The following is an 18070-nucleotide window of genomic DNA, read 5'->3' as shown; positions in this document are numbered from 1 at the left end:
CTCACGTGCTGAGGGACAGCTTGGATAAAGCATGGGGAACAAACAGGTGGTGCATAATGCATGCAGTGAACAGTTGGCACTCCATTATTGATGACTTAACGATGTGTCGTGGCTGGTGGCGTGGTGAGCTCATAACGCTGTGAAATAAAGGAGTGAAGGTGCAGAGGGTACCGTATGCCATGTTAAGGACTTCAGACTCCCCAGACCAGTGGCCTAAGGATTTCTCAAAGCCTCCCAGACGCCTCCAGAAGTCTTTGGTGGTGATGCAGGGCAGGTAGCAGGTGGAGAAACAATAGGTCAATGTGAATAGTCTGTTTTATTTAGTTTATGTATTAGGTTTCCATTGATATATAAGATTTCATTTGAAGGCACTGTTCTGACTTAAAAAAACACATTTGAAAATCACTGGTGATGAAGGATCACCAAAAATTATTAGAGTTGGTAACAATTATTTTATGTTTTACAAAGCAGTATTCAGAGAGATGAACATGTTTTCTCCATTTCTGAACCTCACCTAGCAGCACTTTGCACATCATAAATATTCAATAAAATGTTCAGTGGGAATATTTTAGGGATATGACTTGTGTACTGTTGCCATAAGGGTGAATTTAAATAACATATTGCCCAGTAACTCAAAAGGAATTTGTAGAAATATAAACTCACTTTCCTCTCATTCTCTCTTCCTCATGTAAAATTGTACTGCAGTCATTTTTTTTTTTGAGTTTCCTGTCTGTTGTTGAGACATTAGCTTTTATAGTTTGATACCTTGGACCTGGTTGACAATCTGATTCTGTATGTAGGATTGAACTTGGTGGAAAATAATAGTTAATTGTATTTTTTAATGCTTACAGTGATATTCTGGGCAAGTTCTGTTTCTTTCTGGACGGAAGCCAGAATCCTACTGTTTTTCAATTTGTTTAAATGCAGCAGCTTATACAACATATGTACGTGTTCAGTGGAAGATAAAGGATATCATTATTTTTAGCCTATTACAAAGAAAACCACATTTTTCTCTTAAATCTCTTGATAAAAAGTAATTTGAACACAATTTCTGCACAAGTCATTTTCAAGAGATTGGCTGTCAAGTGTATTTTTTTAAGTAGCACTCTCGTGAGAGCCAATGAGACTGTGCAAATTTAGACATATTCTAAGCCTGGGGTATGGTTGGAGATGTCAGTTTTTAAACAGCACTTTGAGAAGTAGTTAGCTTAAAAGTATAGCAATTCAGGGCACACAGAGAATGATTTTGAAGAGTAAAGTCTTGATACACTGGAAAGAAAGTTGACAGATTCACTACAATTAAGAGACAAGCAGCTACAACTCCCACTTGGGAAAACTTTTCTCATCAAACCAACTTCTGACACTGGCCTAAGAAAACCTCCAGCAAATTCTTACTCCTTTCCAGCTCCCAATCTGTTGTATAGAAATTCTCCCAGTTTCCTTACATAGTAATACACAGATACAGAATTAAAGCATGGCAGCCCACTGCCCCTAGTCTTTCAGATATATGCAAAATGACCAGACTGAAATCTGTTTTCCTACAGGCCTGGTATGTGTGTGTATGTGTGTAGTTGCACACACATTCATGTATGGACCCACACATTTGTTTGAGTGCAACAATTAGAAAGAAGAGGGAAAAGTGACTTGAAATTCACTTCCCAGCTTCTCCTACCATAACCAATATGTTATATCAATTCTTTTTTCTACTTGCTACTATGGTGGAAAGGCTTGTGAACGTGTCCCATGCTTTGACAGGCAGGATGATATCATGTGGAGGTTGTGTCTTCTCTACTCTAACAATAGGAATATTTAAGTATGGGCATTTTTGCCTGATATCCTTGGGTCTTTCTGTTTCCCACTGATTGAGCTTGGTAATCAGATTTAGGCATGAGACTAAATTCACAAGTGAACGAAGTGTTAGTTTCCTCTGTGTTCGTTGCTTTTGTACCACAATAAAGGTGTTTCATGGCCTGTTGCCAGTCTTATCCCATACTGGAGAGAATTACTGTTGTCCCACCATCTCTGGAAACCCTACCCAGCTACAGTTTTGGAGTCATGTCATACCTTCCTGAATTTGGGTGTACCCCGAGGCCCACTTCCCTTGTATGGAGACGCTCACACTCATTCACACACCCACTTACATGCAACAGAGAGAAAGAACAGTGAATAGCAGGGACAGTGCCCACCGTTCTTTTCTGTATGTATTCCCGAGCCCCATCTTGCAAAATGGGTGCTGGACGGAAGATGTACAGTTGCTATTTCCCCCATGGGCCCCAGTACCAAATTATATGACCACATTCATAACTTTTGGCCCCTTTAAAATTACTGAGAGAGACAGCATAAATGATAGACTTTGGGGTTGGAAGAATTGCGCTGAAAATCCCTTCCCTGCCACTTCAAATGCTGTGATCTGGGGCTGCTGCTTAATCTGTCAGAGTGTGATTCCTCAGCAGTCATTGATAATAATAATAAAAATCTCCTGGGCTTCCCTGGTGGCACAGTGGTTGAGAGTCCGCCTGCCGATGCAGGGGACACGGGTTCGTGCCCCGGTCCGGGAAGATCCCACATGCCGCAGAGCGGCTGGGCCCGTGAGCCATGGCCGCTGAGCCTGCGCATCTGGAGCCTGTGCTCTGCAACGGGAGAGGCCACAATAGTGAGAGGCCTGTGTACCACAAAAAAAAAAAAAAATCTCCTTTGCCACGGTTTTGGGGAAGATTAAATGAGAACGACTATAGAGAACTGTTTTTGTTAGTTTTAATCTGAAATTGTAAAACTTAAAAAAAAAAAATGGATGAGTGTACATTCCTAACTGCCTGCGAGCAGTGGCAGGAAGGAGCTGACTTTTGAGACCTGGAGGAGTAAGTAGCGACCTCAGATGCCTGACTGCAGGGCGCTGGCTCCCCGCCTCGCCTGCATATCAGAATCCTGTTGCCTGGGCTGCACCCCAGACCAATGAAGTGAGGAGCTCTGCTGGTGGATCCCGGGCAGCAGTATTTTTAGAGCTTCCCAGGTGATCTCAATGTGCAGCCAAGTTTGAGACATGATGATTTAGAGGGATTTGAACGTCTCCAGTTCTTCTGCTGGCTGACTGGATGATGCCTAGAATTCTACAACCTGTACTTTATTCTTTCTTTTTGCTTAAAACAAGGACCTAAACATCATGCTAGAAGAATATTATACCTGACTTACTGTGAGTTAGATTACTAAATTCTCTGCAAAGAGCCAATATTAATAAGCAGGTATTGGGGTGGGAACAAGAACAGAGGTCTCTAGAAAGCTGAGGACGGGAGCAGCTCACTAGAGCAGAAGAAACATGGCAACAAATGGAATGAAAATAATGGAAATCCCAGCAATTTCAAGCTACTTGTTGCTTTTGGAAATCAGTCCTTGCAAAAGCACCACCGAGAGCTTGTTGACTACCCCTAAAGCTCAGGATTATGGCCCTGGTGAGTCAAGGTTCTTGAAGACTTGCTACATTCTCAAAATGTGGGATGAGGAAAACAAGTTTATTCACTTGTGTTCACTGTAACCAAAAGTCAGTTAAGTAAATTTGCAAAATGATATATATTTTTGGAAGAAAAAAAAACTTTTTAAAAAAGAATGAACTGAAATCACTCCATATTCAAATCTCTGTGACCTCTATTCAACAAGTGGTGCTGGGACAGCTGGAAAAGACACATGGGACACATACAAAAGAATGAAGTTAGACCCTTCACACCATATGCAAAAAATTAGCTCTAACATTTAGGTTGTTAATCCATTTAAACTATATAACTGTTAGAATAAAACATAGGAATAGATCTTCATGACACTGGATTTGACAATGGATTCTTAGATATGATGCTAAAAGCACAAGTAACATAAGAAAGTAAATTGGACTTCATCAAAATTAAAAAAAAAACTTGTGAATCAAAGGGCACTGTCAAGAAAGTCAAAAGACCACCCACAAATGGGAGAAAATATTTGCAAATCATGTATCTGATAAAGAGTCTAGTTTCTGGAATATGTAGACCTCGTAGAACTGCACAGCCAAAAGACAACTCAATTTTTAAATGGACAAAGGATTTGAATAGACACTTCTCCAAAAAAGATGTACCAATGATCAATAAGCACGTTGAAAAAATGCTCAGCGTCTTTAGTGGTTAAGGAAATGCAAATCAAAACCACAGTGAGATACCACATTATGTCCATCAGGGTGGCCATAATAAAAAGTTAGGAAGATAACACATTGGCAAGGATATGGAGAAATTGGAACCCTCATATAAATTGCTTTAAAATTGTGTAGCCACTGTGGAAAAGAGTTTGGCATTTCCTCAAAAGGTTAAACACAGAATTACCATGACCCAGCAATTCCACTCCTAGGTATATACCCAAGAGAACTGAAAACAGTCATTCAAACAAAAACATCTACAAGAATGTTCATAGCAGCATTCTTCATGATGGCCAGAAAGTGGAAACAAACCAAATGTCCATCAACTGATGAACGGATAAACAAACTATGGTTTATACGTGCAATGCAGCCAGTGTTCAGACAAAAGAATGAAGTACTGATCCTGAAAATGCTATGCTCAGTGAAAGGAGCCAGACGCAAAAGGCCGTGTATTGTATGATTCCGTTTAGATGCAACATCTAGAATAGGCAAATCTATAGACACAGAAAGCAGACCAGTGGTTGCCAGGGGCTGGAAGGAGGAGGGAATGGGGAGTGACTGATGTGTATGGGGTTTCTTTGGGGGATGATGAAAATCTTCTGGAATTAGGTAATGGTGACGGTTGTACAACATTGTGCATGTAATCAAAACCACTGAATTGTACACTTTAAAAATGATTTAAATGGTGAATTTTATGTTATGTGAATTTTACCTCGATTAGAAACTCTCTCTGTCCCCATCTGTTCTTCACTTTTGGTCTTAAACCAACCCCTTAGACATTACTAAAGGATCTTGTTCTATCATTTAGCCTTTGTGATTCCACTCTCACCCTCTACTTTTTCTCCTCCAATGTCAGCTTCTGCAGAGTCATCTACACTGGTCTTCACTTCTTACCAGCACCGCATTCATCACTCCTCCTCAGGCTTTGGTTCCCCAGCAGAGCCAGGGGAACATGGCAGCCATGTAAAAGGTCCCTCTGCAGATTCCACACCTGAGCTGGAAAGTTCTGCATCTGCCCACGCAGCAGCTCAGGTGCCTCCCGCTTTACCCAAGAGGGCTTCCAGTTGCTAAAATTTGAAATTGGGTTTCAATGGACTCATCCGTCACAGCATCACCACAGAATGTAAACTCTTGGGGACAGATGAGAGAAGCTGCATAGCCTCTCCTGGCAGGCCCAGGTGGCTCCTGCAAGCTCAGTACAGTGAAAGTCACAGGTAGGAAAATGTAAATTTGTATGAGAAAGATGTAAGGCTGTTACAGAGCTTAAGTCCCTTTCATTCTGGATAATAGTCAGCTCTGATAGCCTTGGAGGTTGATCTCTGAGCCGGCAGTGGTCTTAAAGTGGAAGGAAGCTGTATTCAACATTCTCTTAATTTCTTTCTTCCCACCCCCTCTTTTTCTGCTGGGGTCAGCAGAAATTGGGAATCTTTTTTTCCTTTTAGATCAGTATTAGTATGATTATACTGAAAGACCTGTATGGGAGGAATGCTGAGATCTGAATTAAAAATAGCGTTTTCTGTCCTCCCACGCACAGCACTTGAGTGCTCTGAATGCCTTTTATAAATGCAGACTTTCTGCCTGGCTAGATAAAAGAAGCTGTCACTTCATTTCCATAACGAAGTCATTCCCAGGAGAATTCCATTGTTTTAGCAATAGAATTTTTGTAAAAGGCCTCTTATTTTGCCTGAAAAAGGTAACAAAAATGAACTTTGGAGAGCTTATTCGACAAAACAATTAAGGAGTGAGATTTTTCTCCTCTTTTGATATGGGAGGAGTTCTAAGTGTGAGAATCCCCTGAGCCATGATATTAGGATAAACCCCCTAAACCTGGAAGACGAAGATGGTGGGGAGAAAGTCTGTTACTCCTTCTTCAAGTAGGAATGGGGGTGCGCCATTCCCTACCATGTGGGTTCCAGAGGCATGTGACAAACAGGTGTTGCTAATTCTGAAGAGTTTTAAGTTTATTTTTAAAGTGATGTAGGAAACTTTTAAGATCCTCATTATGTAAGGAATTTTCGTGTGATTTTTAATGAAATGTGATCAGGTATTTTAATTGAGTTTCAGGACTCTGCAGGCCAACTCTGGATGTATCTTGCTGGGGTCCTGTGCTAGTTGATATTGCCCTTTATTTGACCTTAAAACATTGTCGCAAGTGGCATTGTTACTGAGTCCAAGCTCCTTCGCTTGCTGCAGGACAGGCCAATAAATTGAGAGACAAGTTGTTGAGGCCAGGAATAGCAACCTTATTCAGAGAGCCTGCAGACCAGGAAGATGGTGGATGGTGTCCCAAAGAACCATCTTGCCTGAGTTACAATGCAGGCTTCTTTTCTACTAAAAGGGGAGGGAGTGAAGTCAAACACTTCCTAGTTCGGGTCAGTCTCCCGATGTGTTAATTTCTTCCTTCTTGCAGTCTTTCTTCTTTTTTTTTTAAAGTGTTTTCAGTCATTCTCTAATGTGGTTTAATTTATTTATTTTTGCTGTGTTGGGTCTTCGTTTCTGTGCGAGGGCTTTCTCCAGCTGTGGCAAGCAGGCGCCCCTCTTTATCGCGGTGCGCGGGCCTCTCACTATCCCGGCCTCTCTTGTTGCGGAGCACAGGCTCCAGACGCGCAGGCTCAGTAGTTGTGGCTCACGGGCCTAGCTGCTCCGCGGCATGTGGGATCTTCCCGGACCGGGGCTCGAACCCATGTCCCCTGCATTGAGCAGGCAGATTCTCAACCACGGCGCCACGAGGGAAGCCCCCTTCCTGCAGTCTTTCACAGGTGGGTGTGGTGAGGATGTTTCCCGTAGCTAAACAAAGGTACTTTAGCTTAATGCTCATTACCTGGGAGGCAGGGTTCCCAGGAATGGGCCATTATGTGTAACTGAAGCTTATAGGCAACATTCCTTTGGTGGCGATTAACTTGTAATAGAATATACGGAGTTTCTTCCCTGTTAACGGAATAGGAGGTACTTTGTTATACAGCATTACTTGTATGTAGTTCAAGTAGGTATGTGTGCGTGTGCCTGCTCCCAGCCTCCCTCCCTGGTGCTACCCACACCCTCCACGCAACAAATCTTTGCTCCAAATACAGTATCAAATCTTCAACTCCATGTTCATAAAAAAAGAATAATTGTATTTCTCGGTACTTTCCTGGCACCAAGTAACCCACATCAAAGTCTACCTGCCTTTGGTGTTTCAACAGGTAATCCCTAGATTTAATGCCAAGTGGCATTTCTGTTCCTTGGTCTTCGCAGCTGAGACCATTGAAATCTCAGTTTTAAGCTAGAATAGTTTTGTTAAGCCTCCTCCAAAAGAGAAGTTTTAAATAGTGCCTTTGTCTTCTAATGCTTTTGTTCTGATTGCATCAGAAAGTTGTGATATTTAAACAAGGAGGCAGCGACCTGGAATAGTATGAAAAAAAGGATAAAATACAGAGTCATTATATTTTTGGCTTTCAATTTAATAAAACGTACAGAAAGAAGACAAATGAGGTTGATTTAATGTAATTATGGCAATCCTGTTGATCCAAACATTATGCAACGTTGGATAGTTAAACTGTTGCTGATTTTGAATTTGGGGAAATAATTCTGTTTTTCAAAAGATCTTTGCATAGCCTTTAATCACGTAACGATACTATAACTTTTTTTTTTTTTTTTTGGTGGTACGCGGGCCTCTCACTGTTGTGGCCTCTCCCGTTGCGGACGCGCAGGCTCAGCCGCCGTGGCTCACAGGCCCAGCCGCTCCGCGGCATGTGGGATCTTCCCGGACCAGGGAACGAACCCGTGTCCCCTGCATCGGCAGGCGGACTCCCAACCACTGCACCACCAGGGAAGCCCAATACTATAACTTTTAAGGCATGGCTGAAGGTCCTGGTTGAAGCCATGCTTTTACGTAGAAACGTTTCATTAAGTAAAAAGAAAGTCATGGCTTTGATAGGATGCTTCCAAAGTTCTGCTTTTAATACCTTTGGTGAATTCTGTATCTGTCCAAAAGCATTGGGCTGGAGAGTATATGTGGATTCTGTCTTGTCATTTTATAATAACTTTGACTTACCATTTGGTATTTTGTGAAGTCAGGCCCAACAGAATACTTGAGGATACTATCATACAACTCCTAATATTATGGCAAGAAGAGAATGAGAGGCACATATTCAAATTTTTTTCTGAGGATTTTTACTAATTTTGTTATAAAAAGGAGAGAAAAGTAGAGTAGACACAGAATGAAATGTAAAGCCAGGGGATTCCTCGCAGAGGCTACTCAGGAACCATAACAGCTCATGATTTATAAACGCTTTATAAGCGATCAAGGCATGGAGCACAGGCTCAGTCCCCACCGTCCCCATTTTTACCAGGCGCTTCTGCAACACCCAGACTAATCACTGACGTTCTCCAGCAGGCATGAATAAAACTCTCCTCCCAGGAGAAGGTGTGTGATGGCTCCTGGCAGCCTGAAAGGGACTTGTAACCCAGGGGATGGAGAGCCGCAGTGTGGTCTCTAAGCTTCTTCTTGATCCAGATGGTTCTGTCTCCTGAGCCACAGTGCCTTCTCTTGGGCTTTAGCAACCCCCTTTGGGAGTAGAGTATTAAACAGGGCCAGGGAGAAATTGTCAATTAGGAGCACAAGCCATCTTGGTCTTTAAAATCCTAATTTCCTGGAGACGTCATTCTATGGCTGTTCAGTGCAGATTAGGTAGATCTTGTTTATTTTTTCCCTTTTCTTCTCGATATGCAGACATACTTTTCTCTGGGTGCATAATTGTGTTTCTTAGCAAACTTTGCTTTATAGCAGTAAGGAGATATAACCAGCATACACATACAGACACCTGCCGCGTCTATATGTGTGTGGATAAAGCCTTACCTTTTGTGATAAGCTGCGCTGATCCTAGGAAACAGTGGCATGGATCAACATGAATTAATTTTTATTTTAACGTCTCATCATAGGATTTTTTTCTAGCATGTTTATCTCTGATGATATGTTCTTTCGGCAGATGCTCCTTTTAGTTTTCATCACCTAAGCACAAACCAGTGAACATCAATAGGAAATGTCCCAAGTGCGTGCTAGACGTTCAGGGACTGCCAGTTCGGAATAAGATTTTACAATGGATACATCGCACAGCTTACTGATTTGTTGATTGAAGAGGGATGGCGTGATGTGATGAACAAGTCATATTCTTCAGAATACCCTAGGTTTGGGCTTCCTCCCACTGGTCAGCTCCCTCTAGCTCCTCTTGAAGTCTTACTGTGTTGCCATTCCTGGGAAAGGGGAGTTTTGGCGCCCCCCCCCCCCCCCCATTGCCGTGGATACTCCCTTGTGAGCAGGGTGGAGACAGAGGCTCTGGACCTGCTGGGCTGAGCTGATCCACAGGAGGCTTTTCTGGACTCTACAGTTGGCAGCAACCTTGGCTGCTCTTTTCTCCCTCAGAAAGAAAATACCAAGAGTCAGCTTTGGGCCTGAGTTGGGAAAAAAAAAGGCCCTTATAGAGCATTTCGTCAGTTGACTGAGCAGTTTCCATATTGGCTTATGTCATGATTTTTCTCCAAGCCACCAGCAAGGAGCTCACAGAGTAAGGAGACTTGAGGACACGTCAGAGGGAAGAAAGGAAAATACCACCTTCTTGGTCAGGTAATCAACAAGTATTCGTCAAAGGGTTACCCTTTGCAGAAGCACTGTGGCACTTACAAAGAGAAGACAGACACAGACCCTGCCTTTGCAGAGTCCACTACAGTCTGGAGAAATGGTGCCTGTTTGAGGATAAGGAATAAAATGATTAGTATCCTCGGGAAAAGGAATAAAAACCATAGGAGTTCACATCCAAGAAAAAAAAAAGTACTTCTGATTGAGAAAGTTGTAGCACAGGAAGATGAAGGAAAGAGTGATTGGAAAAGGTAGGACTTGAGCTGGTCCTAGTAGGTACAGCTTGAATTTTTACATAGAGAGTAGAAATGTGAGCTCCTGGAGATGAAGAGATGACCTCAGTTTGGCTGGTACAACACGCATAAGGGGAGAAGTGGGAAATGAAGTTGGAAAAGCATGTTGGGGGTAGATGGTAAAGGTCTTAAACATCAGATTTTAGGAGACTTCCAGCAAGCTGGAGGAACCCATGAAGGTGCAGCATGGAGGAGTTGTATAATCTACTTTAGGATCCGACAGGGATGGCTCAGAGGTTTGCAGGGAGAGTATTGAAGGCAAGAAGACCATTATCAGGCTGCCGTGAGAGGACAGAGTCTGAGCCAGCATGGCAGCGTGGGCGTAGAGTGCATGCTTAATGGGACTTGACAACTGGTAGACTCTGGGAGAAAAGAGGAGAAGACAACTGTGCCATTAGCATGAATCAGAAATAAAAGGAGGACTGGTTTGGTGGAAAAAAATAGAACTTTTGAAACAGACATAATTTATTTATACTGCATATATCCAGCAGCTTACTGGGGGAGAAGCCAGGATACAGATTGAAGAGTCATATGCAGTACAAGGCAATTATTATAGAAGGAGAAGAGAGTCGAGAACGTCACCTTGGAGAGTACATAGCCTAGGGTTAGAAGGAATAACAGGAAGGGACAAAACCCAAGCAAGAGGAACAGCAGTCAGTGATGTTAGGAACATCAGAATAGTACTGTTTCAGAAATCAAGAGTAGTACTGGGACATTTTGGTTGCAAGAGACAAGTAAAACTCAGAGTGACTTAAACAAACAAAAAAAGAATTTATTGTATCACCTATGTATTAGTTTTCTATTGCTGCAGAACAGATTATCATAAACATAGTGATTTAAAACCACCATTTCTGTAGGTCAGAAGTCTAGCCGTGGCTAAGCTGGATTCTCCACTCAGGGTTTCCTAAGGCTGAAAGCAAGGTGTTAGCTGGGCTGCATTCTCATCTGGGGCTTGCCGTCCTTTTTCAAGCTCCTTTGGTTATTGGCAGAATTTACTTCCTTGTGGTTGTAGGACTGAGGCCCTTATTCTTTTGCTGGCTATGGGATGGGCACCAGTCTTAGCTTCTGGTGAGAGCCATGCCCCCCTCCCACCCCCAAATGTGTTCTTTCATGTTTTGAATCTCATTCCTGGAAGAGCTTGTCCTGGAAGGGCTCGCCTTATTAGGTCAGGCCCACCAAGGCTGGGCTTTCTGTTTTAAGGTCAATTGATTTGGGATGTTAATTTTATCTGCAAAATCTTTCACAGCAGCAGCAGCACCCAGATTGTGTTTGATTGAATAACTAGGAGAGGGTGTGTGGGCACCAGGGGACAGGGAATCTTGGGAGCCACTTCAGAATTTTGTCTATCACAATGTAACTAAAAGATACAGGAATGAATGTAACTTTTGGCATGGCTGCATCCAAGGGACCTCACTGTCATCAGGACTCAGACGTTCTGTCTTTCAGCCTCATCCCCTGCTGCAGAACTTCACCCTCATGTGGGCTTTCCTCACAAGGTGGTAAAATTAGCTCTGAGGAGACCATGCTTCCATGGAGAGGGCATCTCATTCCTCTTAGTTCCAGCCAGTCTGAGAGAGACCTTTGATGGGTGTGGCTTTGGTTACATGCCCATCCCTACATCCTGTCATCATGGCAAGAGGGATATGTATTCTGATTCTCCAAGCCTAGATCATATGCCCATCTTTATTTATTTTTAAAATTTTATTGAAGTATAATTGATTCATTATGCTGTGTTGATTTCTGCTGTACGGCAAAGTTACTCAGTTATACATACATGCTCTTTTTATATTCTTTTCCATTACGGTTTATCACACGATATTGAATATAGTTCCCTGTGCTGTACAGTAGGACCTTGTTGTTTATCCATCCTATATATAATAGTTTGCATATGCCCGTCTTTGGGCCCAAGGCATGAGGTCAACCCAGCCCAAATAACAAAGAAAATGGGGGGAGAGGTCATTCCAGAAAGATGCTGTCCAGGCAAAAATGCTAGTTCACTAAATAAAAAGAAAATTTAAGGAACTACCTTATCAAGTATTCTAGGAGAGTCAGTTAGGAAAAGGCCACTACATTTAGAAGACAGGGAGCCATTCCTGGCCTTTAAAAGAGAAGGAAGTTTACTTAAAAAAAAGTGTTGAAATCAAACTCTAAGGGTTTTAAGAGGTACCTGATGAAATACAGTGTTGAATTTATACTACACTTTAACATGTTTTATGGTGAACAGGGGAGCGGTGACAGCCATTTGGGAATGTATTAGGGTCTGGGGAAGATCTTTCAGGGATAGCAATGATTACGTTTTAGGCTGCAAAGAAGTTTCTGGTAGAGGGGGTGAAAAGATTGTAGGAGAGACAGAGGGCAGAATTGACCCCAACAGGACTTGGAGCCAGTAGGAGACAGACTAAGAGCCCCAAAGAGTTTTCACAGATTATAAAGTGGTGTGGGCTTTTTGGGTTGTTTGGTCATTTGTCACTTCTTTGGAAGGAATGATACCTGTTTATTCTAATGTACCCATCTTAAAGTGATTAAATATACTCTGTCTGGCCATGTAATTGACAGAAAGACTTTACACTTAGAGCAGTGGTTCCCAAAGTGTGGTTCCTGGACCAGAAGCCTCAGCATCACCTGGGAACCTGTTAAAAGTGCAAGTTCTTTGGCCTTGCCTCAAACCTCCTAGATCAGAAATTCTGCGGGTGGGAGCCAGCAACATGGTTTCACAAGACCTCCAGGTGTTTTCGGTGACGGTTCAGGTTTGAGAGCCACTGCCTCAGAGCATCCGCATCTCTCCTCCATGGACCACGAGGGTTTCCTTAATGGTGGCTTTTGAAAAGCTAGGAGGATCGAGGATAAAGTCTCCTGGTGGTGGGGGGGGAGGGGTTGTAAATCTTGAAAGGAGATGGCAACTGCTCAAAAGCCATTAGTGACCAAAAATATAATGGATTGGAAGAACAGGAGAGAGAAGGGTAAGTTATAACTTAATTGTTCTTGAGTTCATGCAGGACTTTCACTCGGATGGTAGGCATGTAGGACCTCCAAGTCCCTGGAGGGCAGAAAAGTGAGAAGGGCTTAAATTATAGCCGTAGAGTAGTGCTTCCTTTGGCATAAAGGTTAAGTCGTAGAACTGGTTTGCGATATGGATCATTTAATTTAAGTGCAGGCTCTTCTACTCAGCACTACCAGGAGGCTGCAAAAGAAGGGCATGGCAAGGTTTCTTTCATCGAGGAGCTTGTAAACTTTTGGAGCCTTTCAAGGCCTACATTGTCTTTTTATACTTCACTGGATTTATTTAACAGTGCTGAATTGAAAAGAACCTCGGGTCAGAATGCTCGCTAAAGGCTGTAAGTGCTGTGGGCAGTCAGGGGAAGGAGAAATTGGCGTTGTGTCACTTTCATCTCTGGACGGAGGATGCAGCTGTCAGCCTGGCATAATTTCCCAGGTCTCATGGCAGGGTTTTGGACCACTCGGCTTCAGAAAGTTTTTCTTCTTGCTCTTTCTTCCTGAGTTTGCTAAAGCTTGTCAGGACTCCTAAGTCAAAGTGAGGGTTTGGATTTCACGACTTTGAACTTGGAGGATTCTTAATATTTTGGTAGTTATATGAGGAACCAGATACGTAGGAGATACTGCATTTCATCCGGTGTCTTAAATGTAAACAGGCTCAGATAGACGTTTGGCATATTCATTGCAAACAGACTTTCAAACTTACTCCATTCACAGGAGAACATGAATGAGCCTGTCTGAGGATGCCTTCGTTTTGTAGGATGAAGAAAGCAAATTCCTGATCTTCCTTAGTGGAAACATTAAGTTGCACCAGCTCTGGGATGGTAGGGAACAAGAAGACAGTTCAGATGAACACAACATTTCCGTCGCTTTTTATTTCTGTGCACCATGCTGCATACCTGGGTAAATAGATACCAAACCAAGAAACAAAAGCGAAGGTGCACAGGACACTCTAGAAAGTGAGGAAAAATACCATTTCGGTCCAGGAGAGAAATAATAAAAACATCCTAATAGTCAAGAGGAAGCCAGCGAATTTGGAACCTAATAGAAGGTACTAAGAGGTGGTTTTTTGTTTGTTTTTTGTTTTTAGAAGTTTACGTGTAATATGATCTGTCTTTAGCCCTTTTAGGGGAGGGTTTTAAGAGGAAGCTTCGTTTTATTTCATTGTGATGATGGGGTTATTTTTGATGAATTAGGAAGCTAGAGTCTTCCTTTTCTGTCACATCAAGTGTCATGCCTGCACTGAATAATGTTCCTCTAGCAGAAATTACTAGTTTGTTGCTCTGATGGCCCAGTAGTTGGAAAGAAGAATCATTTCTTATTTCAAGGTATGGAGAACAGTTCTGTCGTTCATTTCTTGATCAAGAGGACACAATTGGGAAAAAAAAGTCAGGGGAAAAAGATGAAATAACAGAAATTAATTGTACAGGTCTAGTCAGCGCACTTATATAATGCAGAGGCTGTTTCCTCTGCCCGGAAACGTGATGACTGGTTAGTTCTCGCTCATCGTTTACTTCCCTGTTGAAGTGTTACTTTGGAAGAAAGACCTTTCTTCTAAGTGACGTTACCCCATTATGGGGTGATTGCAGATCACAGTGTTTATTTGTCCTTCTTAATGCCTATCTGCTTTTCGAATTTTATGCAAATATTAAAAATAGTATACTCTGATTCTTCAATATCTGTTCCTCTTGCAGCAATGAGCTTCTTAAAGGCATAGTCCTCTGTCTGTTTTGTTCACCATTATGAACATAGAACCTGGTGGATATAGTGAGCACCAAGTAAAAATGTGTCCAGTGAATGAATGAATAAGAAAGCAGTTTGTACACTTGAAACTAATATGTTTTATGTCAGTTATACCTCGATTAAAAAACACTTTATAAACTGAATTCACTATAAAAGTCATGGTTAATTGTATTAATAGCAGACACCTTTCTCCCTTTCGTCCTAATTTTTTCTCTGCATTTTAAAAAATTCTTTATTTTGAGGTCTACTTGTCAGTTTTTTGCCAGTTCCAAATCTAAGATTTGATATTATTCGTTCTTGCCTGTTTTTGAGATAAGAGATCACATTTTTCCATCGAAAATATTCCTATACCCACAGTGCTAATTCTGGGATTCCCATTTTTGTTCAATGTACGCTTATGACTTTGAAAGAAAAACATGACTGGTACTTGTGGATGATTTATTTGGGAAGCAAACAAGATTCCAGAGTAGCATTTAAATTCTGTTTCTTGTCATCCCCAAAGCCACTCCGGTAAGCTTCCATACCTCAGGCATGCTCCTCAAAAGTACACAAGTCCAAACACCTTGATAATATTGGCCCAGGAAAAGTTTTTCCTGGCCCTGTCTTACAGGAGGGGGAAAAAAAAAATCAAGAAATCCAGGTGTGGAAATTATTAATGAGATATTGAGAGTAAACTTAATCAGGATGTGAATAGGTCTTTGCTTTAAAAGCAACACACACACAAAAATCACCCAGTCCTTTTCCATCAGGACCTCAATGTGCCACTTCGGTGGGTGGAAATGGCAAATGGCCAAGTGGAAAATTTCACAGCCCTGCAAATGTCCAGTGCACTCAACACTGCAGAACAGCAGTCCGAGGGAGGGGTGTGGACCAAATCATCATGTTCCTGCACATGCCTCTCTCACCAGTTTTCATCTCCTTTTCCTGTTCACTTCCTGATCCAGGCCTTTACTTTTCTTCTCCCTGAGATTCTAGATGCCTCTGTTTCCAGTCCTCTGCTTCCCTTGACCCCTCGGTGAAAGAAGAAACATTTGGACGTTTGGGTGCCCCGGGGATGGTTGATATGGGTGCCTTGCCAAAGCTGGCTTTTATATTCTGGCTCCAAGCTCAGTAACAGGCTTCTGACTGCTAATAATCCTTTGTGTTTACGTGGCGCCTTTCTTCTCGGGAACTGTGAGTGCTTCGCCAGAGTGAGCTTACTGGTCTTCCCAGCCACCCAGTGAGGTATGAAAATGGCAGAAGGTGATTGCTCTAGCTCCCTCCTCCTTGCAAGAGAGCAAACTCAAGTAGCTTATTTTGAGGCTGTGTTGCAAGTGTGCGTCTCAGCTGGGTTGCCATCTGAAGTCTCCCAGAATTGGCTTCAACTTGGGGTGGGGATGGGGGTGGGGGACAGGCTTGGCCGCACCGTGCTGTCTCCTGGGACAAGAGCAAAAATACTGCATTTCCTTTTTCAGCAAAGCATACTGGAGAATGGTCTTTGGTGAATTATCCATCAGTCTAATTGATCGTGAACTTCGTTTGTTGAGACAACGGGGGATTTGACGATGTATTCACCTTTCTCTTTTTCTTTTGTTCTGTTCCTATGCTAGGTACTTCTCCCTTCCCTGTGAAAGGAAGAAAGGACACGCCTGGGCCCAGGAGCGCTCCAGCTTCTTCTGGGAAGTCTCCATGGTGAAGGACAGGTTGGGGCTACCTGTGAACCGTGCACAGTGAATGTTGTAAGTTAACAAGATTCGCTTCTGCAGCGACTTGCCTTGTAACGATTTGTGAATCATGGGATGCAGGAGCCAGGGTGCTGAAGTGGTATTAGCATTAGCTCTAGGTGATCCTCCAGTTAATTTCGTTTTTTTTTTAAGGGGAGAGGTTCTGTTTTTGTTTACCATGAACTTGACTTTCTCTCAGCTTCTGTGGGGCACTGCTCATTATCTTCTTATGGATCAAGTGTGGAGACAGTGACTTTTTCAGTGTAGGAACGCCCTTTTCTCCTGGTGCGGTCACGCCCTTTCTCCTGGTGCGGTTAATAGTATCAGGTTCAGAGCAGCCTCTTTAAACTGGGCTCTGGCAGTTCTTTTAGGTTGTGGGTAGGAGGTAAACTCTTCCAGGCTAAGGTTTCCCAACCAGGATTTGCACCCTGCAATTATTTTATTTATGTGACGTTTTTGATTGGAATGAAATGTTTTTCTGGCTTTCAAAAATCTGAGGTATGCGAGTACAGTCAGCTGTTCGGTGCTTCTCTTGCTTAAAGTTGGCTGATTTATTGCTTTTTATCAGGCTACTGGGTTGGGATTTTGAGATTAGTAGTTTTTGTGTGTCAGCTGCTGGTCACCTTTCATGAGGAGGTTTAGGATCCAGTAATTGAAGGGAAGGCACGCTATAGGCTTCGAGAAGCTCATCCAGCACAAAACTTACGGGTCTGCCCGGCTCTGCTGCTTTCTGGAGGCTTTACCTCATTGCTAGACTGTGTCATAAAAGAAAAAAGTTTAGAAGAGTTTTGACCAGGAAAGAGTAAAACTACAGGAAACCCAGGCTGGCCTATGAACATATTACCTTGAAATTTTAGAAAATGAAGAGCCAACTTCGACTTGGTTTTTTTTGTGTGTGTGTGTGTGTAAATATATATTTTAAATATATAATATATATATAGACACAATATATATTGTGTGTATGTATTATATATGCAAATATGTATTTATATATAATATACATATATGTATGTATATGTGTGTGTATATATATATAAATAACTTTATATTAAGTTTTCAGCTTCTTAATAATTTGGTCAAGAAACTTTTCCAGGCATATACCACTATATGTTTCAGTTATGTGAGCTATTTTGAATGAGCAAAATGCAATAATATGAGGGCATATATCAGGGGAAAAGCATCGAAAAGAAAGATTTCCACTGAGCTTTTATTTCTTGGTTTTCTAAAAATTTGTATTAAATACGCATATTTCTCCATACTTCCTGAGGGTTAAATAGTCATATTAAAATAAGCTTATTGAACTCAGAATCTCCCAGTGCCTCAGAGTAAATGGATGTGGAAGATGCTGGTTTTTTCATGTGCTCTCATTTTGTACATATGCTCACATTGGCTCTGGTAGAAAGTATACAGCTCCTGGAATTACTGACCTAAATTCTATTCCTGGTCCTATGGTCAAGTAAGTCTGCAACCTTGGGCAAGTCACTGACCCCCATGAAGTGTTGGTTTATGAGTCTGTATATTGCTCTATGCTGCTTGTTTACTGATGTCGCCATCTTGGTGTGGGCTCCCCAGA

The 18070-nt window shown here is 42.2% G+C and overlaps 1 protein-coding gene across 9 annotated transcripts in view; it reads left to right on the top strand.

Moving 5' to 3' along the window:
- Positions 1–18070, top strand: part of ATXN1 (ataxin 1) — a 395170-nt gene that overhangs the window by 228669 nt on the left and 148431 nt on the right. For 8 of the 9 annotated variants that reach the window (XM_067752049.1, XM_067752054.1, XM_067752055.1 and 5 more), the window contains one exon: positions 16384–16512. The gene's annotated coding sequence lies outside the window, so the exon portion shown is untranslated. Of the gene's footprint in view, positions 1–15857; positions 16019–16383; positions 16513–18070 lie in introns of those variants that run through there. The other variant, XM_067752057.1, reaches the window with a different exon arrangement.

Source organism: Pseudorca crassidens, chromosome 10 (assembly GCF_039906515.1).
Source record: "Pseudorca crassidens isolate mPseCra1 chromosome 10, mPseCra1.hap1, whole genome shotgun sequence".
Lineage (NCBI taxonomy): Eukaryota > Metazoa > Chordata > Mammalia > Artiodactyla > Delphinidae > Pseudorca > Pseudorca crassidens.
The sequence above is the reverse complement of the archived record's forward strand: the minus strand, read 5'-3'. Positions and strand labels throughout refer to the sequence as shown.